The sequence below is a fragment of the Myotis nattereri genome (assembly GCF_964212035.1).
Source record: "Myotis nattereri genome assembly, chromosome: Y".
NCBI lineage: Eukaryota > Metazoa > Chordata > Mammalia > Chiroptera > Vespertilionidae > Myotis > Myotis nattereri.
This window is the reverse complement of record NC_138094.1, coordinates 11,554,430-11,581,238: the sequence shown is the minus strand read 5'-3', so window position 1 is coordinate 11,581,238 and position 26,809 is coordinate 11,554,430. Positions and strand designations below refer to the sequence as shown.

Sequence of the window (26,809 nt, the reverse complement as noted above, 5' to 3'; positions counted from 1 at the left end):
GAAAGATAAATACCACATGATCTCACTCATTTGTGGATTATAGAGAACAACATAGACTGATGAAAAGGGACAGATCCAAAGACTGAGAAACAGCAATCAGGCTATCAATCCCCAGAAGGAAAGTAGGGGAGGGCGGGGGTAAGGTGAAGAGATCAACCGAAGGACTTGTATACATGTATATAAGCCAAACCAATGGACATGGACAACAGGGGGATGGGAGCACGAGTGTGCAGGGAGGTTGGGGAGGTTGGGGGTTAATGGGGGGGAAGAGGACACATTTGTAATACCTTAACTAATAAAAAAAAGAAAAAGAAAAGAAAAAGATATACAGTGCAACAGTGCTCGACGAGACATTCTGCGTGTCAGATAATTGATTACAGCACCATATATTTGTTGGTTATACATACTATTTTTGAATTGTTTTGCACCAGGAGTCAGTGCAACAACACTGCAAAAAGTTAATAGGTAAGAAAACTATCAACCTTTTGTAAAAAATGCCGTCATTTATATTCATTTTTGCAGCCTTGTGATGGAGAATCAAAAAAATAAAAAAGCAAGATTGAATGATAAGGGAAGTGGAAGTAGCAGTAGCCGACCCTTTCAAGACACATGCACCAAGATGTACGGGATTGTCAACAGAAACAACAATTCATTGTGCATACTGTTTAATGAAACAGTAGTAAGCAGAACGTGGAATGTAAAGAGACATTTTGAAACTAATCATTGTCAGTTCTTGAAAAAAAGTATTGATGAGAGGAAGGAATGCATTTCTAGGCAGCTACACCTCTATAAAAGTCAATCAAATTCCATCATTAAATTTGTAAGATGCTCTACAAATTTAATATCAGCAAGTTACTATATTGCTCTCTCCATAGCTCAGCATGGAAAAAGCCCTCAGTGACAGAGAATTTAGTAAGGAAACATTTCTAAGAGGTGCACCAGCTCTATTTCACGATATGAAAAAAAAGATGATGTTATTAAAAGAATTTCTAAGTTACCACTCAGTAGAAATACTATCAAAGGCAGAATAGCTCTCATAGCCAGTTAGCCTGGAGGCCAAATCACCCCCAGTATTGCCGACAACAATCAAGGCGTAACTACAACAAGACTGCACACAAAGACCACTAGGGGATGCACCAAGAAAAGATAAAAAAATGCGGAGACAAAGAAATAGGACGCAAATGTCAGAAATGGAAGATACAGAGCTCAAAACCACACTTTTAAGGTCTCTCAAGAACTGTCTAGAAGCTGCCGATAAACTTAGTAAGGCCCTCGAAAAGACTGGTGAGACCGCCGATAAATGTAGTGAGATCCTCAAGAAATCTAATGAGACCCTCGATGTTGTGATAAAGAACCAACTAGAAATCAAGCATACACTGACTGAAATAAAGAATACTATACAGACACCCAACAGCAGACCAGAGGAGCGCAAGAATCAAGTCAAAGATTCGAAATGCGAAGAAGCAAAGAACACCCAACTGGAAAAGCAAAAAGAAAAAAGAATCCGAAAATACGAAGATAGTGTAAGGAGCCTCTGGGACAGCTTCAAGCGTACCAACATCAGAATTATAGGGGTGCCAGAAGATGAGAGAGACCAAGATATTGAAAACCTATTTGAAGAAATAATGACAGAAAACTTCCCCCACCTGGTGAAAGAAATAGACTTACAGGTCCAGGAAGCGCAGAGAACCCCAAACAAAAGGAATCCAAAGGGGACCACACCAAGACACATCATAATTAAAATGCCAAGAGCAAAAGACAAAGAGAGAATCTTAAAAGCAGCAAGAGAAACTCAGTTACCTACAAGGGAATACCCATACGACTGTCAGCTCATTTCTCAACAGAAACTTTGCAGGCCAGAAGGGAGTGGCAAGAAATACTCAAAGTGATGAATACCAAGAACCTACAACCAAGATTACTTTATCCAGCAAAGCTATCATTCAGAACTGAAGGTCAGATAAAGAGCTTCACAGATAAGGAAAAGCTAAAGGAGTTCATCACCACCAAACCAGGATTATATGAAATGCTGAAAGGTATCCTTTAAGAAGAGGAAGAAGAAGAAAAAGGTAAAGATACAAATTATGAACAACAAACATGCATCTATCAACAAGTGAATCTAAGAATCAAGTGAATAAATAATCTGGTGATCATAATAGAATCAGGGACATAGAAAAAAAAATCATACACCTATGGGTGAGGACGGTAGGGGGTGGGGGTAAGGGCAGAGGGTGGGGTGGGAACTGGGTGGCAGGGAGCTATGGGGGGAAAATAGAGGAACAACTGTAATAATCTGAACAATAAAGATTTAATTTAAAAAAAAGGTAGAATAACAGATCTTGACAAAAACGTACAAAGTCAATTAAAAAAAGACTTAAATAGATGTAAATATTTTTTGATTTCTCTTGATGAAACTACTGATGTCACATCATATGCTCGGTTAGCCATTATTGCTAGATATTCTGATGGTCTCACTATGAGAGAAGAGTTGATAAAGTTAGAATAAGAGCCAATGAGTACATCAGGAAACCAAATATGTAAAGTTGTTATAAAAACATTCAGTGTCCTAAACATTGATATCTCTAAAATTGTGTCAGTCACGACAGACGGGGCACCAAAGATGGTGGGAAAAAAGTGGGATTCCTGAAATTGTTTATGGAAGCTATTAGACATCCACTTGCACCTTTTCATTGCATTATCCATCAGGAGGTGTTGTGTGCCAAATCGGGATTCTCTGAATTGAATGATTTAATGTCAGCTGTAACAAAAATTGTGAATTTTATAGCTTCTCGACCCCTTCACAAGCGAGAATTTTCTGTACTTTTACAGGAAGTTGATTCAACCTACAGTGGACTACTGATGTTCAATCGTGTGAGATGGCTAAGTCGAGGAAAACTACTTGAGCGATTTGTGGAGTGCTTTCAAGAAATTATGGTATTTATTGAGAATAAGGATCTGGCAAACTTTCCTCAGATCAATGATCATAAGTGGGTCAGCAATTTGATGTTTTTTACAGATCTCTCTGTTCATATGAATGAACTGAACTTAAAATTACAAGGTTTTGGCAAAAATATTGACGTTATGTTTGGATACATCAAATCTTTTGAAAGTAAACTTAAAATTTTCAAGCGAGATATTGAAACTAAAACTCGTATTTTCCTCAGATGAAAAAGTATTTCGAGAAGGCTACTACAAGTGTAATGGAGTCTATACTTATGTACCAGAATATAGTAAACACGTTCTTTGAACAGTTCAGTGAAAGATTCAACCAATTTAGAAGCCTAGAACAGACCATTAAAATAATTAAGTATCTGGATGTAGTTTACAGTACTTTGGAATTGAATAATTTCCAATGGATGCAAATTGATGATTTAGAGATGCAACTTGCAGATTTTCAAGGTAGCATTTGGACTCGTGTTTGTCGACTTAAGGTCGAAACTTGAAAATCTGGAACGAAATCGTTTGAAACATGAAGAGTGCAACTATGAAGAAGAAATTTTGAGTGCTTGGAACAGAGTTCCTGACACTTTTAGCAATATAAAAAATCTAGCGATGGCTTTGCTAACAATTTTTTCATCAACATATTTTTGTGAGACTTTGTTCTCAGCATTAAATAATATTAAAATGAACAAAAGGAACCGGCTAACATGATGTTAGTGGGGCTTGCTTGGCTTTGAAGTGCACCAAGTATGAACCTGCAATCGAAGAAATAGCAGACAAACTTCAGCACCAAAAAAGTCACTAATTTCTAGTTTTCGTACCATTTGATTATCATTGTTTTTTTTTTAATTTTTTATTTATTTATTTATTTATTTTAATTTATTTATTTTAATTTATTGCTTAAAGTATTCCAAAGGGTATTACATATGTGTCCACTTTATTCCCCCGCCCTAGACAGTCCCCTAGCCTCCCCTATCCCCCAATGTCTTATGTCCACTGGTTATGCTTATATGCATGCATACAAGTCCTTTAGTTGATCTCTTACCCCCCTACCTCCTGCCCCCCAACCCTCCCCGGCCTTCCCGCTGCAGTTTGACAATCTGTTTGAGGCAGGCCTGCCTCTGTATCTATTATTGTTCAAAGTTTATAATGGTCTCTATTATCCATGAATGAGTGAGATCATGTGGTATTTTTCCTTCATTGACTGGCTTATTTCACTTAGCATAATGCTCTCCAGTTCCATCCATGACGTTGCAAATGGTAATGATTATCATTGTTTTTATTATTATTTTTTCTTAAATGTACATTGTTTTTCTGTTTTTGTTCATTTTATACATATTTTTTGGTTGATTTTTCTTTGTTAAATGGCATTTAAATATATAAAATAAATATCAAAAATATAAATCTTTTTTTATTATGGTTGCAAGTATCAAAAAAAATATATGAATATTTCTATATGTGACATGGCACCAGAGTTAAGTTAGGGTTTTTCAAAATTTTTGACACGCCAAGCTCAAAACGTTCACCATCACTGCTCTAGGTCCTCAACTGTTCCAGCAAATGTCTCATCTCACCCCTGGACTTTTAGCAAATCTACAAGCAGCTGCAGGAAGGAGCCATCCAGTAAATGATTTTAAAATATTGCCTTCTGGTGCTTTTGAATTCTCTCAAGGAACATCTTTTCCCAAGAAGGCTTCCGATCTTGCTTGACAAGCTCTCCAACAACATTCCCAAACCACTAACTCCTCAGACTTTCCTTTCTCTTCCATTTTAATTTGTACTACTTCAGTATTTTTAAAATGCTTCAAATGCAAATTGACTACAAATCATTGTAAATAATAATACTAAACAATTAGTAACAAATTCTCCATGTTTAAGTTCAATATTCATTAATTATACAGGGTATCCCCCCCAAAATGTATACACACTCTAACAGCCGATAGCTCAATTGTGAAAATGTTGTTTAATATACACTGCCTTTATAATTATTCAAGGTGTGTTTATATATTTTTGGGACACCCTATATTTATAGTTTAATTCATCTTTGGTCTCATTAACTGTTCCTGTAAAACTCATTCAAAAGGCAAAAAGAAACAACAGCAAGTGGAAAGAAAAATAATAACATGCACAAGAGTATATATCATATTAACTATATAATAAAAGCCATATATGCAAATTGTCCCCTTCACCGGGAGTTCAAGCAGGGGCGGGGCTGGCCAACCACCTGCAGCCCGTCCCCTGAGACCAGCCCCACCTGGCAGCAGGTGGCCAGGGAAAGGGAGGCCCCACCAGCAGGTAGCTACTAGGGAACCTACACATGCACTGGGCCTCTAGTTTATTAAAGATTCTAGATATTTTCCTATATACCTAAGATTAAGAATGAAAAGATAAGCAAAAATACCACTTTTGTTAACAGCAACAAGATAAACTTACCCTTTCATGCATTTCTGCCTGAAGCTGCTGTTCTAGTTCTCTCTTATATTCATTTAACTTTATTTCTAAAGTTCCTAATGTTGGATGCTGAGGGTAAGCACCTGAAAACTGATCATCAATATGTTGAAGCTTCTCAGCTATTAAAAAAACACAAACAGGGCAGAGGACTCAGGGTAGGTGAGCAAGAAGTCTGTTCAAAAGCAAAGAGTACAGGGATACGGACAGGGGGCATCTGCAATTTACTCTGAACCAATTCAAAAAATTGAGATAGATTACTGGATGAACAGAAAGTGATCAAGCAAACATAATACAAACTTACTGGTGAACTGTAAAACTTTCAACTTTTTTGAATGCTGGAAAATTTCCATCATAAAAGTCAGGGGAAAAGAAAGCAAAAGGTAGGTCAGAAAACAATGGCATCTTTTTCCAGTCTCCAAGTGCCAAAGAGTTCTTTTATGGTCTTTGGTGAAAGCTGAGTCACATGTTCAAAACACTGATCTTAAAATGAATCAGAGATTCTTAGTTTTAAGTCTTCCATTTTACAGAGACACTGGTGCCCACACAGTGTAGGTGACTCCCAGAGGGCTTAGCAACTACACAACGGCATAACTGGGACAAAAGCCAGGTCTGCTATTTCTCTCATTCCAGTGCTCTCTGCAGCAGACCCGAAGCCCTCAAACCAAATGTGGATTAGAATCAAACATTAACAGAGTGCAAAACCCACACTAGAGTGCAATCTCAATCATGTAAACACCAGTGCCCACTAAAAAGTATGCACAGGAAAAAAAGACTGGCAGAATCAGATTAATTTATTGTCTAACAAGTTATTGCTTTTAATGAGTAAGGAGGAGCCAGGATTAATCACAGCATTTTAGCCACCTGTTTCCCTTCTGAGCATATGCCTAAAGGCAGGATGGTACTGTATGTAGAAAGGCTGTCCCATGGAAAAGGATCTGGATCATGGACCAGAAAACTTGGACTCCAGTATCACTTTTCCTTCATCTGGTGACCTTGGTTTCCTCAACTATAACATGAAGTGACGGGCCACTGACTTCTCTAGTTTTCCGCAATGCAAATAGTCTAGGATCTTCTCACGTTAATGGCTATACGATAAAGTTAGATGAGTCACAGGGAAGAGCCTCCCAGTTGAGGGGTTGACCCAACAAACAAGAACATGGGCCTTTGCATCCACCTGGTGATCACAGAGGGAGGGGCAGCACTGAAGATAGGACTGTGCTGACACAATGGGAAATGAGCACTCCACCTGCACACAGTTTAGGAACACACACAACATAGAAAAGCAGATCTTTTTCTTCATTCAAAAAGAAAATAGAAACCTGGAATCAGGAAAAAAGCCTGAAATTACCAAGAGAGTCTTTGCTAGGCAAAATTGCACTTGTCTGAGGGTCCATGTCACAAGTCTCTTTAGCCTCATGATATTCTGCCATTTCTTTTAAAAACTCCACGAGAAAACCTAAAAAACACAATGTACAGTTTTGTCTCACAACTTTCATTCAACCATTACTCAGTCACTTTATAAATTTTGGATTTATGACATTATCCTGTTGTACGTTACGTATCTCTTAAGAATAATTTCTGAAGGAAGTCCTTCCCAAGCATGATACAAAAATCTAGAAGTGATAAAGAGAAATATTTAATAACATAAAAATTAAGAACTTATATATGGCATGAAATAAAGTCAAAAGACAAATGACACACTGGAAGAAAATATTTGCTATAATGAGGAGAAAGCACACTAACTTTCATAATATTAAAGAGATCTAATAAATCAGTAAGACAATTTAATGTCGATAAACAAAATCCTAAGAAAATGCAAATTAATACTAAAACAAAGAGGTCCTATTTTCCCAATAAGACTGCTAAGATTAAAACTCTCATCATACTTGAAGTGCTGGCAAGAAAGCAGGGAAGTCGGCAGGTTCAATCACTCAGGAGGGAAATTTGTTAGTGTTTGTGTATTCAAAAAGACATGTGTTCTTTAACCTAGTCTTTTCACCTCTAGGAATTCACACAGCTACACTTCCACAGGGAAACAAAGAGTGTACACTGCACACCGCTTCTAATGGCAAAACCCAAACAATAAAACAACAAAATCTCAATCAACAGGTGCTTAATTAACTATGTTCTTCACGATTAATTCATTTAAATATATAATACTAGAGGCCCGGTGCACAAAATTCATGCACGGGGTAGGGGGAAAGAGTGGGGTAAGGGAGTGGTGAGGGAGGATCCCTCAGCCTGGCCTGCACCCTCTCCAAATCAGGACCCCTCGGGGAATGTCCAACTGCCAGGAATGGGTCTAAACCGGCATTCCAATATCCATCTCCCAATCTGGAACCGCTGGCTCCTATCCGCTCACCTGCCTGCCTGATTGCCCCAACTGCTCTCCCCTGCTTGCCTGATTGCCCCTAATTGCCTCTGCCTCGGCCCTCACCAACATGGCTTTGTCCAGAAGGATGTCTGGAAGACATCCAGTCTGATTAGCGTATTACCCTTATATTAGTACTAGAGGCCCGGTGCACAAAAATTTCTGCACTCGGGGGAGGGGGGGAAGAGGGGATGCCTCAGCCCGGCCTGTGCCCTCTCGCAGTCTGGGACCCCTCGGGAAATAACAACCTGCTGGCTTAGGCCTGCTCCCGGGTGGCAGAGGGCCGGCCCAATCCCTAGGTGCAGTCCCTGGTCCTGCTCAGAGCAGGGCCGATTGGGGGGTTGGGGCACCGCCCCCCGTCACACTCAAGGCAGGTCTGATGGGGAAGTTGCGGCGCCACCCCGTCACACACAGAGCCGGGACAATCAGGGGGTTTGGGCGCTGCCCACTGTCACGCACAGAGCAGGGCCCTAATCTGTGTGTGGCAGGGTAGAGCCATAACCTCCCCATTGGCCCTGCCCTGAGTGTGACAGTGGCAGCGCCCCAACCCCCACATGGGCCCTGCTCTGCGTGTGACGGGGTAGAGCCGCAACCTCTCCATCAGCCCTGCCCTGAGTGTGACAGGGGGCAGCACCCCAACCCCCCAATCGGCCCTACCCTGAGCGTTACTGAGGGTGGCATCACAACCCCCTGATCGGCCCTGCTCTGTGTATGATGGGGGGAGCTCCCCAACCCCCCGATCGGCCCTGCTCTGTGCATGACAGGGGGGAGCTCCCTAACCCCCTGATGGGCCCTGCTCTGTGTGTTGACAGGGTACGGAGCCCCAACCCCCCTGATGGGCCCTGCTCTGAGCGTGACAGGGGGCAGTGCCCCAACCCCCCAATCGGCCCTACCCTGAGCGTGACTGGAGGTGGCATCACAACTTTCTGATCTGCCCTGCTCTGTGCATGACAGGGGGCGGCACCCCAACTCCTCTGTCTGCCCTGCTCTGAGCCCAACCAGGAGCTGCGGTGAAGGCATCTAGGGATTGGGCCTGCCCTCTGCCACCTGGGAGTGGGCCTAAGCCAGCAGGTCGTAATCTCCCGAGGGGTCCCAGACTGTGAGAGGACACAAGTGGGGCTGAGGGGCACCCCCCACCCCCGCCAGTGCACAAATTTTTGTGCATCCGGCCTCTAGTAACTATGTAATTGACTATTGCTCAGGCAAACTTAAATACAGCATATTTAAGTTTCAAGTTTTTCAAATACTAACACTGTTCAAGATTTCTTAAAACTTCTGAATAAGAAACTTTTGGACAACTACAGCTAATAGAAAGAGAATTAAAACATAGGGACAACATAAAGAGTGCACCCTAATGTTAATTATGGATTTTAGGTGACAATGATGCCACCATGTAGGCTCATTGACTGTAAAAATGTTGATCATGGGGAAGGCTGTGCATGAAGGAGGAGGAGACATACAGAAACTCTCCGTTCTGTTCAATTTTGCTATGAAGCTGCTCTAAAATATTAAGTCAATTTAAAAAATATATGGAAAGTTTGCTATATCTGCCTTTAAGATAAAATGTAACTAATATGTTCAAAGGCAATGGTGTAGGAATATAGTTAAAATAATTAAGAAGTGGTAAACATATGTTTTAATACTTGAGGATTAAAACAGGTTTCAAAAAAATTAATGTATTCTTTATTTCTCTTATCTAAAGAGCACATTTTAGAGATCTAGATTTACTGCCCTGTGTTGCCATCTTGAAATCCTGTGACATTAAGCAAATTACCCACTTCTGCAGACTCTGGTTTCTCATGTGGGACACAGGTATACCTGCCTATTAAGAGGGCGCTCCTGCCCTGGCTGGCTTGGCTCAGTGAATAGAGCATTGGCCTGGGGACTGACGGGTCCGGGTTCGATTCCAGTCAAGGGCACATGCCCAAGTTGTGGGCTCAATCCACAGTGGGGGGGCATGCGGGAAGCAGCCAATCAATGATTCTCTCTCATCATTGATATTTCTCTCTCTCTCTCCCTCTCCCTTCCTCTCTGAAATCAATAAAAATATGTTTTAAAAAGAAGAGGGCACTCCCTTCCACTGAAATGGTGGAGGACTTCCACTCAATACAGGGTGCATCAATTCGTGAATGACCTGCTTTCTCAGTTGTGTCTAGCTCAATGACAAAAAAGAAAAAAAAAAAACAACAAATGGGAACAAACTTTCAGGTTTGCTGCACTAGGAATACACAGATTTGCCACAGAAATTAGAATCGTTTTATTAGAATTGTTTTATTTAGGCCTGCTCCCCGGTGGCAGAGGGCAGGCCCAATCCCTAGGTGCAGTCCCTGGTCCGGCTAAGAGCAGGGCTGATTTGGGAGTTGGGGTGCCGCCCCCTGTCATGCACAAAGCAGGGTGGATTGGGAGGTTGTGATGCCACCCTCAGTCACGCTCAGGGTAGGGCTGATTGGGGGGTTGGGGCACCGCCCCCCGTCACACTCAAGGCAGGTCTGATGGGGGAGTTGTTTTAGATCCATGGCCAAAAGTTAGTACTACTCTGCTGCACACTTTGTCTTACTCTATGAGATAAGCAGCCCATGGATTCTGGCCAGAGAAGCTGTTTTCACCTGCTTCCAAGTGAATTGCTGGTTAGTCAGAACACATGAAGACTCTAACTATCTTCCCTATGAGTCCATTTCAGCAGTCTTTGATTCAGATAGCATGTGTAAGAGAAAATTCTGTTGCTTCCTCAACTCTCTGTGGATTGATGAAGAATATGAAAATAATATTGGAAGAAATATTGGGTGCTGGTTTCGATTCTGGTCAAGGGCACATGTCCAGGTTGCAGGACTCCACCTCCAGTTGAGGGTGTGCAGGAGGCAGCTGATCAATGATTCTCTCTCATCATTCATTTTTCTATCTCTCTCTCCCTCTCCCTTCCTCTCTGAAATCAATAAAAATATATTTTTAAAAATGCACTTCCATATATATTATTTACATCTCAAGACACTGTGAAATACAGTAATTTTCCCACATTTTACAAATATGAAAACTTAGGTTCAAAGTGGGTAATTTTCTTCAAGGTTATAATGTGTTAGTTTTCCTTTGAGTTTTAAGAAAACCTCTAAATTAACTGAACTACTGAATATTGTCCTAATCTACTTTGCATATAATCTGGAAACATATTAATTGAGCAGATCTCAAGACTATGTTGCCTATATCCACGCAACGTATTCATATCAATACTATACAAGCAGGAAACAAATAGAGTTGCTATACCTCTATCTTCTATCCTACACCTGAAAAGAACAAGAGTATATAACTACAAGTTCAGAACAGTACTTATACATCAAAAATCCTATAGTACAAAAGACATTTATACTGAGAAGAATACACATGCTCTGCCAAAGAGCCTTAAAAAAAGTGCTTTGCCCTAACCCAGTGGTCAGCAAACTCATTAGTCAACAGAGCCAAATATCAACAGTACAACGATTGAAGTTTCTTTTGAGAGCCAAACTTTTTAAACTTAAACTATATAGGTAGGTACATTGTTAGTAACGTAACTAGGGTCCCGGTGCACGAAATTCGTGCTCTGGGTGTGTGTGTGGGGGGAGAGTGTCCCTCAGCCCAGCCAGCTCCCTCTCACATACTGGGAGCCCTCAGGCGTTGACCCCTATTGCCCCCCGATCACTGGCTCTGGCCCCCGCCCAGGCCTGAGGCCTCTGGCCCAGGAATCATGCCTGGACAGGGGACCCCCATCTCCCTCTGATCGCTTGCTCCACCCCCCGCCCAGGCCTGACACCTCAGCCAGAGGAGTTGACCCTCATCACCCTCCGATCACAAATCACCGGATCGGCCCCTTGACCAGGCCTGAGGCCTCCGGCAGAGGTGTCAGGCCTCGGAAGGGGAACCCCAGCACCCCACGGTTGCAGGCTCCGCCCCTGCCCAGGCCTAATGCCTTTGGCCTAGGTGTCTGTCCCGGGCAGCGGGGACCTGCAGTGGCAGCGGGGGGCGCCGTGATCGTGGGCTTCGCATTAGGCCCAGGCAAGGGACCCCTAGCTCCCGGGACTACCAGCTTTGACCGTGCCCAGCTCCCATCGCTGGCTCCACCCCTACTTCCTGCTATCACTGGCCAGGCCGGCAAAGGCGCCTGATTCTCCGATCATGGCTGGGAGGCAGGGCAAAGGGCTGCCCCTCAGCTCTTAGCTCCCCCGTGGGTTTCCGATCACTGTCAGTGGCAGGGGGCTTCTTCCTGCTTTCCCTTTCGCCTCCCTGCATTGTGCCTACATATGCAAGTTAGCCGCCATCTTGTTGACAGTTAATTTGCATATGGCCCTGATTAGCCAATAAAAACGGTATCGCCGTATGCCAATTACCATTGTTCTCTTTTATTAGTGTAGATTAGGATACTCCTAAGGCTTAGGAAGAGCCACACTCAAGGGGCCAAAGAGACGCATGTGGCTCGCGAGCCACAGTTTGGCGACCACGGCCCTAACCGGTTTGGCTCAGTGGATAGAGCATCAGCCTGAGAACTGAAAGGTCCCAGGTTCGATTCTGGTCAAGGGCATGTACCTGGGTAGGGGGTGTGCGGAAGGCAGCTGGTCGATGTTTCTCTCTTATCGATGTTTCTGACTCTCTACCCTTCTTCCTTCCTCTCTTTAAAAAATCAATAAAATGTATTTTTAAAAAAATGCTTATGGCCTTTTATTTTCCAGGACTAAAGGCCTGATGCAAGAAATTAGTGCATAGGTAGGGTCCCTAGGCCTGGCTGGCAATCACGGCTGATCAGGTTCCCTGCTTTCCTGCTCCCTCATGCACCACCACCACGCGGTTCCCCCCTCCCCTGTTCCTGCTTCCCCCTTTCCTTGCTCCCTCAGTAACCCGCCAACACCAGCTCGCTGCCTGCAATTTTCTGTGCGACCCCCCGATGGTCAGCGCACATCATAGCGAGCAATCGAATTCCCGGTCTCCCGGGCTAACCTCCAAGGAAACACTTTGCATATTAGCCTTTTCTATATAGATAAAGTCATACAAGAATGTAAGAATGCCACGTAACCTAGGCAAAAATGAGAAATGCAACTGAAGGATGCACAGACCTGGTTATAACCTATTCAGCATTTATATTTCAGATATACTTCTGAAATATATGTAGTAATGAAAACACATTTAAACCAATTCTATTCCTGATGTTACTTTACATGTAAAGTGTATTAGTAAATTATTCTCTGCCAAGATTAAACATTCACCAGGGACTGCTACATAAATTACACATACATCCAATCATGGGACACTTAAATGGAGGGTTTCAAGGAACTTTTCGGGTCACAGGAAAATGCTCACTATACAACAGTGAACTAAGAATACACACACACACCACTGTGCCAATAATAGCTGAATCAGAAAAGACTCTCTTCCTCTATGTTTTTATGGGTTTTTCAGATAGGTATAAAGTGTTCTGTTTTGTTTTTTAAGTTACGAAAACAATGGGGGGAGAAGGAAAAACTCAGTATTTCCCCTGATAAGTGTAAAATACACGTCTAACTGTATATAGTAATGAAAACACATTTGAGGTAACCCTACTCCTTGCTGTTAATTCATACTAATACATATGTGCTGCCCAAGTGAAACCTTCAGAGCTTTCATTATATTTTAAAGAAAAAAGCTGTCATTCTCCAGACTATTGTACTGTAAGCAGCACACAATGCTTATTATATTGTCTCAATATCCTTCATCCAAACATGACTATTACAAAACCACGTATTAATTCAAGAACCTACAAACCAGTTTCACAAAACTTGCCTTGTTGCTAAAATGTTTTCATTTTATACAGCTACTCGCTCCTACCTGAATGTCAGTCAATAAATCTATTTGAATATGAAGACCGGGCAAACTCTCAACCGTTTGAGAATGCTTTCCAGGATAACGAGTTCTACAAAACATAAAAGCGTCACTCCCCAATACCACCTGCATATCATATTATTTTTAAAACCAAGACCCAGTGGGTTTAAATGCGGACTCCCTGTCACCGCTTCCACTTGTAAAAGTTACAGAACAGATATGCCTCAAGCCGACACCTTGAGGGAGTCCAGGATACCTCGGCGCTTGAAGGTCTGGGACAGCTTTGTGCGTAGTTCGTCTTGACTCAACACGTCATATTTGGGGGGCACGGTGAGCTGGAAGAGAAGATGCCAACGGTTACCAGGCAGGCAGCGGGCACGGGAATTTCTGAAGACGGAACAGTGGCTGACCTGCGGGAAAGCGGGAAAGCACGAAAGCCCAGCGGGGACGGCGCTTGCACGACAACAAGCAAGAAGGTTCGCCTCCTCACCCGCGCACCGGGTTGGTGCTTTAATGGAAACAAACAAGATGCTACATCTCCTCACGTGTGCTCCCGGTACTTTTTCCTCACCTGTCCTCAGAGCCCAACCGCGGGCCGGGAATCAAGAGGAACGGGTATACCTCAAGGCTCTCCCGCCCACTCGAACTAGGAAATGGCGGATAAACACATTTCCTCCCCTCGGATTGCCACGGTGAGCGGGTTGTGTACCGGGCGCGACTCTCACCAGCGGCTGGAGAGTAGAGATACGGAGCGAGGCTGTGAAACCCGCGGCCCTGGAAGTGGAGGCACCTCGCGGCGGGTGGGGGCCTCACAGCCGATCCCGCCCTCTCCCCGAGACCCAGCCAGCCCAGCACAGGAATCCGGGAATCCAGGAATCCGGGAATCCGGGAACCCAGAGCTTTACAGCCAAGTCAATGCCAACAACCGCCAGAAGCTCCGCCCACTTCTCGGGAGAGCTTGGCCTCCCAGTCCCGCGAGGACCCCTGGGCTAGAGCTGGGATTGGAGGAGAAGCCATGTGCTCTGCACCACATCCGGGGCCTGCGGGATCTGGCTGTTAACCCTGTGTCTTCCTCCTGTTGGGCCTAGGGCGCTGGACCCAACCTGGCTATCCCCTGGCCAGCTGGTCCCATCACAGCCCAGGCATTGCACCCAGCGAGCTCCGCCAGCTCGGGCTTTGCTTATTTTGCCTTTCATTAAGTCACGCAGTAAGCGCGGCACTGTTGCCTTTTGGGACCCGAAAACCCTTTGTAGGGGGCTCCGTCTTGTGCACCGCCGGGTGATTAGCAGCATCCCTGGCCTCTCTGCCCACTAAATGCAGCGCCTCTTACCAGTTCTGACCTTACTGAATGTCTCAGACATTGCCTGATGTTCTTGGAGAGGCAAAAGTCACTGGTTGAAAATCAGTGAGCTAAACTTTAAGTATCTACCTTTTTATCGTTTTTTGGTTTTTGGTTTTCTTTGTACCTCTCCCAAGGAGTAAGGACATATTTTCCATTGATTTTAGAGACTGGAAGGAAGGGGGGGTTGCAGGGGGGGGGGAGTCAGAAAAACACCAATGTGAAAGAGGCATCTATAGGTTGCCTCCTGCAGCACCCCCATTCCACTCCACTGTGGGCTTGGACTTGCAACCCAGGTATGTGCCCTTGGCCAGGAATCCAATAGGTGACTCTGCTGCTCAGGTTGATGCTCTAACCACCGAGCAACACAGGCCATGGCAAGTACCCACTCTTGTGCATACCGAGGAAGATAAAGGTAAGCTGGCTTACCAAGATGCTGTGGGTGAAAGGGGCCACATGGTAACCTGACAAGCTCAGGGAAGGCCTGTATGATGGTCTTGCAAACTCAAAGACCTGAAGTAACCACAAAGGACGATCGGAAATTAAACTTTAACCAAAAGCAGTAATAGTGGGTAGTTACATTCTAGGACAGTATCTTCACTGAGCCTATCTGTCTTTTTGCATCTATAATAACACTAGAGGCCTGGTGCATGAATTTGTGCACATTGAAAGGAAATTAATTAGAAGAAATATTTTAATATCCCTGTTCACCCTTTCTCAATAATAGAAGTGTCAACCAAATTCATGATCGACAATGACAGATTGAAATGCATGTGATTGCTGCCAATGAGAGCTTTATATGTATCACCCATGTGCGAGTCAACTTAGCCTTTTATAGATATAAAACAAACTTGTTAATTAGAGCTGCTTTCTGATTTAGCTAAACTTTTTCCAGCCCAGTGAAGCACTCCAACTTCTTTTCAGGTAATTGTCAGCAACACAGCAGTAAATATCAACACAAAGAAGCACATTATTATTGTAGATCACGCAGGGAGAACAAAGGGTAAAATATTTAATTTGCAGCAGTGTTTGACTATATTTTGTGCAGTGAAAAAACCTGAAGTCATTTTTAAGGTCCACCATTTCTTTTCTTTATTTCTTTTTGAGCGGGGGAAGGGGGGGTTGGGGGGGGGTGGGGGTCCACCATTTCTCAATTCTTTTCAGTTGGGTCGAGTTTCTAAACTTTCTAAATCTTCATTTTCTGTTTAATGAAAAGAAAATAGGATTCTACCAAGTCTCTGATCTACCTACTCCACGACTTGTGTGAGGATCAAATGAGATGAGGCACAGGAAAATACTTCACAGACATTTGGTTAACTGTGAATGTTTCTACCTGGCTATAAAGCAAATTGTGTTCCTGGGCTGAAGAAACTTCTAGGAGGCTAGTCGCTAGGGAGAGGAAGCTGGGCATTGCGACATAACGTATTACCCTGACGGCAGGACACTTAGCATATTAGTCTTTTATATAGATAGACTAGTAGCCCGGTGCACAAAAATTTGTGCACTCGGGGGTGAGGGTGAGGGGTGGGGTCAGACCCCTCAGCCCGACCTGCGCCTTCTGTCATGTTCCTGGACCCCAGCCACTCCTGGCCTAGGCACAGGCCTACAGGCTTGGGGCAGCCTGGCTCCCGAGGCCCCATTGTATCAAGAGAACAAAGTCGGCATTAGTTACTGCTCTCACTGAACCCAGTACACTGCATCTGTGCGTACAACTGCCTTGTTCATGTGCCTGCTTCGCCCTACTGAATTACTAACATCTTGAGGACATTGCTCTGTCTTATCCTGCTTCAACTTCAGTGCCTGGCCTGGTGCCAGGGACCTGAGAGGGTTTGCTGAGTGAGTGAGTGAGTGAGTGAGTGAGTGAATAATGGGTGAGTGAATGAGTGAATGAATGAGCGAGTAAGTGAATGAGCAAGCAGCTACGAGGCGGGAACTTCTGCCGCATTGCCATGACAATGCGGCAGAAGTTCCCGCCCCGCTCCCAGCTGCCTGCTGCAAACCCCGGGAAGTTCCCGCCCTGCTCCCAGCGGCCGCACACCCCTCTCCCAGCTGCATAGTTCATGCAGGGCAAAGGCGGCCCAGGTTCCCCCCCTTTGCCCTGTCACCCGGCTCTTGCCTGCTGCCTGGGTTTCCGATCACTGTCAGCGTCAGGCAGCTTCCTCTGTCCTTCCCCTTTCGCCTCCCATCATTGTGCCTATGTATGCAAATTAACCGCCATCTTTGTTGGCAGTTAATTTGCATCTCGCCCTGATTAGCCAATGGGAAGCATAGCGGAGGTACGGTTCATTACCCTTTTGTCTTTTATTAGCTAGGATACCCTTGAAATATATGGGTAACTTGTAACTTCCCTTTTTCTGGGCCCCTTGTGGCACAACCTAATGTGCTTGGGCTCCCGGACAGTTACCACTAATTCCTTCATTGTTCTCATGTTAATTGTTGACTGTTGGCTATCCTACACCCTTCTAAGTATGTGTCTATCATTTTATTTTTTATCCAGTCTCACAGGTTCTCTCCCTCACCCCCAAGCCCCCTTTGGTTTCTCCCGCCTCTCTAATGTATCACCAATGAATTTCTTGTAACCTACCTATGTCTCCTCCTTTGGTTGTAATGTATAAAAATAGAATAAAACCCGCCACTCTCCAGAGCACTTTCCCAATCCGTTGAGGTACTGCTTCCAGGCACTTGTCGACAGTTTGCTCAAATAAACACAAAATTCTTTACAGGTTTGAATGTTTCTTATGTTAACACGGTAATAAAAACATAGCCAGAGAATGGTATAAGAACTAAGATGCACTGAAGCCTTGTGGGTGTTGTTCAGTGGTTAGAGAATTGCAGCATACCCAAGGGTCCTGGGTTCAATTCCCAGTCAGAGGTACCTACTTTGGGTGCAGTTTGCTCCTCTACTCCCCTAATCACCAGATTGGGATAATGTGGGAGGCAACCAGTTGATGTCTCTCTCTCTGCCCTCACTCCCTCCTTTCTACTCTCAGAATCTTTCTCAGCACCAGGTCCTGGGAGTCACTACCAGTTGATTAGAACTGGCTCAGGAAAGGAAACCCATTTGCCATTCCTAGTCCACTCCCTTTTCCATTATGCAGCATATCCTCTTTACAGATGAGATGAAAAACAAAATAAAACAGTTTAAACATCCCCAGTTCCTTCACTAGCTTTTGTGCAGAATATTCCCTAGGCTAGATCCCACCCTTCTCCCAACACACAGTTCAGTTATTGATTCTTTTAAAATGTGATTCCCAGAACTGAGTATGGTCCCCAGGATGATATTATTTGTGAAGAGGACATTGTCTTCTCTTAATGCAACTTAGAATTGCATTAGCTTTTTGGGACCACTGTTTCAGACTGCTGCCTCTTGTTGAGCTTGCAATAAACGAAAATGTGTTTTTGTAGATGCACTGGTCTTAAACTAGGTTATCCTGTTGTGCAGGGTTTTTTTTTTTTTTAAAGCCCTAGTACGAGACTTTATTTTGCATCCTATTAAATTCTACTTTGTTAATTTCCCACCTAATTCTGCTAGTAGGGGAGATATTTTTGAATCTTGACTTTTGCCATATAATAAATTTGTGGTCTTTAGCATGTTATCTTTGTTTTTATCTGTTTGTTTATATTTTTACTAGTGGCCCGGTGCATGAAATTCATGCACGGGGGACAGTGTGTTCCTCAGCCTGGCCTGCACCCTCTCCAATTTGGGACCCCTCGAAGGATGTCCTACTGCCAGTTTACAGCAGTCACACATCCCTCTCGCAATCTGGGACTGCTGGCTCCTAACCGCTCACCTGCCTGCCTGCCTGCCTCATTGCCTCTAACCACTCTGCCTGCCGGCCTGCTCGACCCCAGCTGACCTCCCCCCGCCCCCCACTGCTGGCCTGCTTGCACCCACATGCCCCCCCACCCCACGAGCCTGATCACCACAAACTTCCGCCCCTGCTGGCCTGCTTGTCCCTCCCTTCCCTCCCCACTGGCCTGCTCATCCCCAACTGTCCCCCTGCTGGCCTGCTCACTCCAAACTGGCCCCCACCCCCGCTATCCTGATCACCTCCAACTGCCCCCCACTGATGGCCTTCTTGCCCCCAACTGGCCCCTCTGCTGATCTGCTTACCCCCAAACAGCACCGCCCCCCACCAGCCTGATCACCCACAACTGCCCTCCCCTCTTGGCCTCTAACCGCCTCTACCTTGGCCCCACCACCATGGCTTTGTCCAGAAGAACATCTGGAAGGTCTCCTGGAAGGTCTCCCAGTCTAATTAGCATATTGCTCTTTTCTTAGTATAGATATATTTGTCTGTAAATATGATTATGATTGCAGATATGAGTAGGACCAGGTAAGGTTTTATAGAATGGGCCTTTTATTACAGATGGTTTGCCAGGTATGCATTTTTTCTAAAGAAGTAAAAATTACTTTAGAAAATGTTTCAGGAAGACTTTGAGAAATTTACAGTATCTGCTTTTCTTCCAAGAAAGTTGTCACTTTTATGCCAGAGTGAGAATTATTTGTATGCTTTGTATGTCAGCATTGGGCCACTGTGACTGGGGGGCACTTAGCTTGACTTGAGAGTAATTGTCTTGCTCACTGGCTGGGAGGGAGGGTGTGTGGCAGAGGAGATATATACTGGGTTCTGGATTACTCATAGATTGCTGATTTTCTGGATTGATTGTGCAAGCCCCTCCTTTTATTCATGTCCACCTTCTGTTGACAGACATCTACCCTGGGAGAGAAATTAGATGAAACTCTCTTTCTTGTCATTGTAAAAAGCATTTAATTTCCTAAGGTGTGATAAGGCCACCCAGCCATCCTCAGTCAAGGTACACATTTTCATGGAGGATGTTCCCACTCTTGAATAAAGTAAAACAATTATTTTTTCTTTTAATTTAAACTTTCTTCTATAACTGTTTTCTTGCTACTTAAAAGCTAGTTGTTGTTTTTTTTAAAACTGCTTTCAAAGCTTTTCAAGCTGTATATGTCCTTGGAATGAATTTATAAATAAGAATTGAGCCCGGCCAGTGTGACTCAGTGGGTTAACATCAACCTATGAACCAGGAAGTCACAGTTTGATTCCAGGTCAGGCCACATGTCTAGGTTTTGGCCTGATCCCTAGTACGGGGTGTGTAGGAGGCAGCCGACCAGCGATTCTCTCTCATCATTGATGTTTTTATCTCCCTCCCTCTCCCTTCCTCTCTGAATCAGTAAGAATATATTTTAAAGAGAAAGAGAGAGAGAGAGAGAGAGAGAGAGAGAGAGAGAGAGGAGTATATATGTTTATAAATAAAAAAAAAACATGTATTTGATGCTCTTAGAAAGTCTTATTTTCTTTCATTAAAACTGTGCAGTATAGGGAACTCCATAGATTCTCTTAATTTGAAGAAAGTTAGAGGGAAAGGTACTAATTCAGAGTTCCATGGGAAAATGTGTCACTTATATCCTGGGGAAGGCATCACTGGATGTGGAGGATGGGCCGTATTTCCAAGTGAGGTCCTAGGTCCTGCTTGGAAATCCCAGCCAGGTTAGAATGTGCCTTCTTTAATCAGGACAAAACAATCACAGTGAGCAGAACATGACTAATGTTTTTTATAATTAACTAGAGGTCTGGTGCACGAAATTTGGGCACTCAGGGGTGAGGGGTCCCTCAGCCTGGCCTGCACCCGCTCACAGTCTGGGAGCCCTTGGGGAGTGGACCTAAACCATCAGTCAGACATCCTTAGCACTGCCATGGAGTCAGGAGAGGCTCCCGCCACTGCCACTGCACTTGCCAGCCATGAGCCCGGCTTCTGGCCAAGCAGTGCTCCCTCTGTGGGAGTGCACTGACCCCCAGAGAGCAGCTCCTGCATTGAGCATTTGCTCCCTGGGGTCAGTGCATGTCATAGCAACTTGTTGTTCCACCTTTTCGTTGATTTGCATATTAACCTTTTATTATATAGGATAGCTAGTCTTGAATGTTCTATTTCTGTCCCTAACAAAGTCACCCTAGCTACTCGAGACAGATGCTATCTTCCCCACAGGAGCCAGTCAGGGCTCCCCTACCTTTAGGCAACAGGCCCTGTCCCTTGTAATGAGGATTGCTTTATGTAAGGACCTTAACAACTTCAGCCGGTTCTCAAAAAGGTGGTGATAATTGTTCAAACACAGACTTCAGCTCTCAGGCCTGAGACCACCCCTTTCCTCCATGCCCTCAAAGGTCCTCAACTGAGTTAGTCAATCCCACCCTGCCTTTCATGCCAGCATTACCTCTGCCCTAATCTCAGGGTCATCTTATACTGTCTAAATTACAGTCCCCTCCTTGCAGCTGCATTCTGCAAACATTGAGCACTTATTATATCCTGGTCTCAGTGTTAGGGAATCAGGCTGGAAAAAAACACAACGCTGTTCTTTTCCATACTCTTTCTCCATATTGCTGTAAGTAGCTGCACGTTGATGCAGCATTGTGCTCAGACCAACCTTTCTGACAAAGTTTTACAATCCATGTGCCATAGTAAATGAACTCCCTCTATCCTCACTTTCTTTTACCTTTTTGCTGACACTTCTTTAAATATTTTTTCCTCATGCCTGCAAGGCTTTTTTTAAGCTTTGACATGTGTGTTAGTTATCTACTGCTGCCGTAAAAAATTATCACAAATTTAGTGGCCTGAAACAATGCAAATGTGTTACAGTTATTAGCACAGAAGTCTGGTGTGGGGCTCACCAGGCTGCAATCCAGGTATCAGGAGGCTGCATTCTCTTCTGGAGGCTCTTGGGGAGACTTTCTTTCTAGCTTCTGGAGACCACCCATATTCTGTGACTGGTGACCGCTTCCTTCATCATTAAAAGCCAGGAATATTGCATCTTGTGACTCTACTGAAGTCACATCTCCCCCTGATTTCCTCTCATACCTCCCTCCGCAACTTTGAAAGCCCCTTATACTTGAACTAGAGGCCCAGTGCACAAAAATTTGTGCACTGGGGGGGTGGGGGGTGGTCCCTCAGCCTGGCTTGTGCCCTCTCACAGTCTGGGACCCCTTGGGAAATAATGACCTGCAGGCTTAGGCCTGCTCCCGGGTGGCAGAGGGCAGGCCCAATCCCTAGGTGCAGCCCCTGGTCGGGCTCAGAGCAAGGCTGATTGGGGAGTTGGGGCACCGCACCCTGTCATGCACAGAGCAGGGTGGATTGCGAGGTTGCCATACCACCCTCAGTCGTGCTCAGGGTATGGCCGATTGGGGGGTTGGGGCACCACCCCCTGTCACACTCAAGGCAGCGTCGATGGGGAGGTTGCGGAGTCACCCCATGTCTCGCACAGAGCAGGGCCCATCAGGGGTTTGGAAAGCTCCCCCCTGTCATGCACAGAACAGGGCCAATCAGGGGTTTGAGGAGCTCCCCGCTGTCACTCACAGAGTAGGGCCAATAGGGGAGTTGGGGCACCGCCCCCTGTCACACACAGAGCAGGGCGGAATAGGGGGTTGGGGCACCACATCCTGTCACACTCATGGCAGAGTCAATGGGGAAGTTATGGCTCTACACCATCACACACAGAGAAGGGGGGTTGGAGTGCTGCACCCCACACAGAGGGGCTCCATATGGGGCTCCATACCCTGTCACACACAGAGCAGGGCCAATCAGGGGGTTGGGGCTCCGCACCATGTCACACACAGAGCCGCAGGGCGATCAGGGGGTTGGGGAGCTCCCCCCTATCAGCCACAGAGCAGGGTTGATCAGGGGGTTGGGGCGCCTTCCACTGTCATGAACAGAGCAGGGCAGATAGGGAGGTTGTGGCCATGCCCCCTGTCACTCAAAGAGCTGCTGGGTGATCAGGGGGTTTGGGCGCTCTGCCCTGTCACGCTGATCCCAGTGCTGGGAGGCATATTACCCTTTTGCTATATAGGATAGAGGCCTGGTGCATGGGTGGGGGCCGGCTGGTTTGCCCTGAAGGCTGTCCTGGATCAGGGTGGGGATCCCCACTGGGGTGCCTGGCCAGCCTGGGTGAAGGGATGATGGCTGTTTGCAGCTGGTCACACACCCTTCAGGGGGGGGTCCCCACTGGGGTTCCTGGCCAGTCTGGGTGAGGGGCTGAGGGTTGTGTTCAGGCTGGCGGGTGACTGAAGCTCCCAACCGCTCCTTTTTGTTTTATACTGGGCCAGCTTTTGCTCTGATGTAGCATACTATTCCACTATGTAGATATACCAGGGCTTTTTAACCCGCTCATCTGTTGACCAGCACTTAGGCTGTTTCCAAACCTTAGCTATTGGAAATTGTGCTGCAGTGAACATAGAGGTGCATGCATCCTTTCAGATTGGTAATTCTAGGTTCCTGGGATATATTCCCAGAAGTGGGATCACTGGGTCAAATGGGAGTTCCGTTTTTAGTTTTTTGAGGAAACTCCATACTCTGCTCCATAGTGGCTGCACCAGTCTGCATTCCCACCACCAGTGAAGGAGGGTTCCTTTTTCTCGCCATCCTCACCAGCACTCGCCCTTTGTTGATGATAGCCATTCTGACAGCTGTTAGGTGGTATCTCATTGTCCTTTTGATTTGTATCTTTCAGATGATTAGTGACTCTCAGCATGTTTTCATGTGTCCCTTGGCCTTCCTTTTGTCCTCTCTGGAAAAGTATCTATTTAGGTCCGTTGCCCATTTTTGTGATTGGGTTGTTTATCTTCCTTTTGTTAAGTAGTATGTGTTCCCTATAAATGTTGAGGATGAAACCCTTATCAGAGAGAACATTGGCAAATATGTTCTCCCATGCAATGGGCTTTGTTGTTGCCTTGTTGATGGTGTCTTTTGCTATGAAGAAGCTTTTTATTTTGATGTCTTCCCATTTGTTCATTTTAACTTTATTTTCCATTGCCCCAGGAGCTGTGTCTGTGAAGATATTGCTTCCGCATATATCTGAGACTCTGCTGCCTATGGATTCCTCTACTATTTTTATGGTTTCCAGCTTTATGTTCAAGTTATTTATCCATTTTGAGCTTATTTTTATGCATGGTGTCAGCTGGTGGCCTAGTTTCATTTTTGCATTTGTCTGACCAAATTTCCCAGCACCATTTATTGAAGAGACTGTCTTATCCCCATTGTATGTTTTTGCTTCCTTTGTCAAATATTAATTGAGCTTGGTTGTTTGAATTGGTTTCTGGGTTCTCTATTCAATTCCATTGGCCTATGTGTCTATTCTTGTGCCAGTGTCAGGCAGTTTTGAACACAGTAGCTTTGTAATACAGCTTGATATCTGGTATTGAGATCCCTCCTACTTTGTTATTCTTACTCAAGATTGCTGCCACTATTCGTGATCTTTTTTTTTTATTCCAGATGGATTTTTGGAGAGTTGCTTCTAGGTCTGTGAAATATGCTGTTGGTATTTTAATGCGGAGTGCATTGAATGTATAGATTGCTTTGGGTAGTATAGCCATTTTAATGATGTTGTTTCTACCAATCCATGAACAAGGTATGTTCTTCCATCTGTTTATGTCTTCCTCTACCTCTTTTTTCAACATCTTCTAGTTTTCTCAGTGGAGGTCTTTTACCTCCTTAGCTAAGTTTATTCCTAGTTATCTTAATTTTTTTGGTGGGATGATGAATGGGATTCTTTTTTTAATCTCCTTTTCTGTAAGTTCACTATTGGTATATAAAAATGCCATATATTTCTTGGCGTTAATTTTGTAGTCTGCTACATTGCCGAATTCATTTATTAAGTTTACTAAATTTTTGAAGGAGTATTTGTGGTTTTCTATGTACAGTATCATGTCATCTTCAAATAATGACAATTTACTTCTTCTTTTCCAATTTGGGAACCATTTCTTTCCTTTTCTTGTGTGATCACTGTGACTAGGACTTCCAGTACTGTGTTGAACAGGAGTGGTGAAAGTGGGTGTCCCTCTCTTTTTCCTGTTCTAGAGGGAAATGGTTTTAGTTTTTGCCCATTGAGTATGATGTTGGCTGTAGGTTTGTCATATAAGGCTTTTATTATGTGGAAGGATGATCCTTCTATTCCTACTTTGCTGAGTGTTTTTATCAGAAAAGGCTGTTGCACTTGGTCAAATGCTTTTTCTGCACCAGATGATATGATTGTGTGGTTTTTCTCTCTCAATTTGTTTATGTGATGTTTCATGTGCATTGATTTGTGGATATTGTACCATCCTTGAATCCCTGGAATAAATCCACTTGGTGATGGTGTATGATCTTTCTAATGTAATGTTGTATCCGGGTTGTAGAATTTAGGTGAGGATTGCAGCATCAATGTTCATCTGGAATATTGGCCTGTAAGTCACTTTCTTTGTGGTGTCTTTTTCTGGTTTTGGGATTATGGTAATGCTGGCTTCATGAAAAGAGCTGGAAGTATGCCGTCCTCTTGAATTATTTGAAATAGTGTGAAAAAGATTGCTTTTAGTTCTTCTTTGAATGTTTGGAAAAACTCCCTTGTGAAGCCATCTGGTCCAGGGATTTTGTTTTTCGGAAGCTTTTTGATTACTGTTTCAATTTTATCAGTAGTTATCGGCCTGTTCAGGTTTTTTGCTTCTTTCTGATTGAGTATTGGAAGCTTGTATTTGTCTAGAAATGTGTCCATTTTGTCCAGGTTTTCCATTTGTAGGAGTAGAGTTCTTATAGTTTTTACAATCCTTTGTATATCTGCCGGGTTATTTGTTACTTCAAGTCTTCCATTTCTGATTATGTTTATTTGGGTCCCCTTTCTTAGTTTCTTGGTGAGCCTCCCTAGAGGTTCATCAATTTTTTTTTTCTTTTTTTCAAAGAACCAGCTCTTGCTTTCATGATCTTTTGTATTATTTTTTTGGTCTCTATGGCTTTTATTTCTGCTCTGATCTTTATTATCTCTTTCTTTTTTGGTAATATGGGCTTTTATTGTTGCACTCTTTCTAATTATTTAAGTTGAAGATTACTTAATTTATTACCATTTTTTTCCTGTTTTCTAAGGTAGGCCTACAGAGTTGTGACCTTCCCTCGCAGGACTGCTTTCATTGTGTCCCATAGATTTTAGGATTGTGTGTTTTCATTGTCATTTGTTTCCAGGATGCTTTTCATTTCTTCTCTGATCTCTTTGGTAACCCAACTATAGTTTAATAGCATGCTATTTAGCCTCCAAGTGTTTGATTTTTTTCATTGTTTTTATTGCACTTGATTTCTAGTTTTATGCCATTGTGACCTGAGAAGATGCTTATTACGTTTTCTATCCTCCTGAATTTGAAGAGACTTTGCCTGTGTCCTAATATGTGTCCTATCTTTGAAAATGTCCCGTGTGCACTGGAGAAGAATGTATATTTGGTAGCTTTGGGATGAAATGTTCTGGAGATGTCAAGTCCATCTGAACTGGAGAGTCATTTAGGATTGCTGTTTGTTTGGAGGTTTTTTGTTTAGAGGATTTATCCAGTGGTGTCAGTGAGGTATTGAAGTACCCTACATTGATACTATTGCTATCTATCTATCCCTTGATACCTTCCAGAAGTTGTTTTTTGTATTTGGGCACTCCTGTACTGGGTGCATATATGTTTACCAGAGTTATATCCTCTTGTTGATTTGCTCCTTTTAGTATTGTGTAGTGGCCTTCCTTATCCCTTGCTATGACCTTCATTAGAGTTCTATTTTGTTCAGATATAAGCATTGCCACCCCAGCTTTTTTCTCATTTCCATTTGTTGAAAATTTATTTTTCCCTCTTTCACTATCTGTGTGAATCCTTTGCTCTGAGGTGAGTCGCTTGCATACTGCAAAATATGGGTTTTGTTTCCTTATCCATTCAGCTGCCTCATGTCTTGATTGGAGCACTGAATCCATTTACCTTTAATGTTATTATTGTAAGTACTTGTTTGTCATATTTATTCTTCATGTGTGTGCTTCTCCTTGCCTTTCTGTTTCTTCTTTTTACTTCCATCCCTCTAGCATTTCTTGCATTGCTGACTTGGTGGTA

General features: G+C 44.0%; 1 pseudogene across 1 annotated transcript in view; it reads right to left on the bottom strand.

Annotated features, from left to right (window-relative positions):
* Window positions 1–22,209, bottom strand: part of LOC308512335 (centriole and centriolar satellite protein OFD1-like) — a 41,355-nt pseudogene extending 19,146 nt beyond the window's left edge. The window contains exon 1 of the transcript in view: window positions 22,182–22,209. The product of the transcript in view is annotated as a centriole and centriolar satellite protein OFD1-like (transcript). The remainder of the gene's footprint in view (window positions 1–22,181) is intronic.
* Window positions 22,210–26,809: the final 4,600 nt, after the last annotated feature.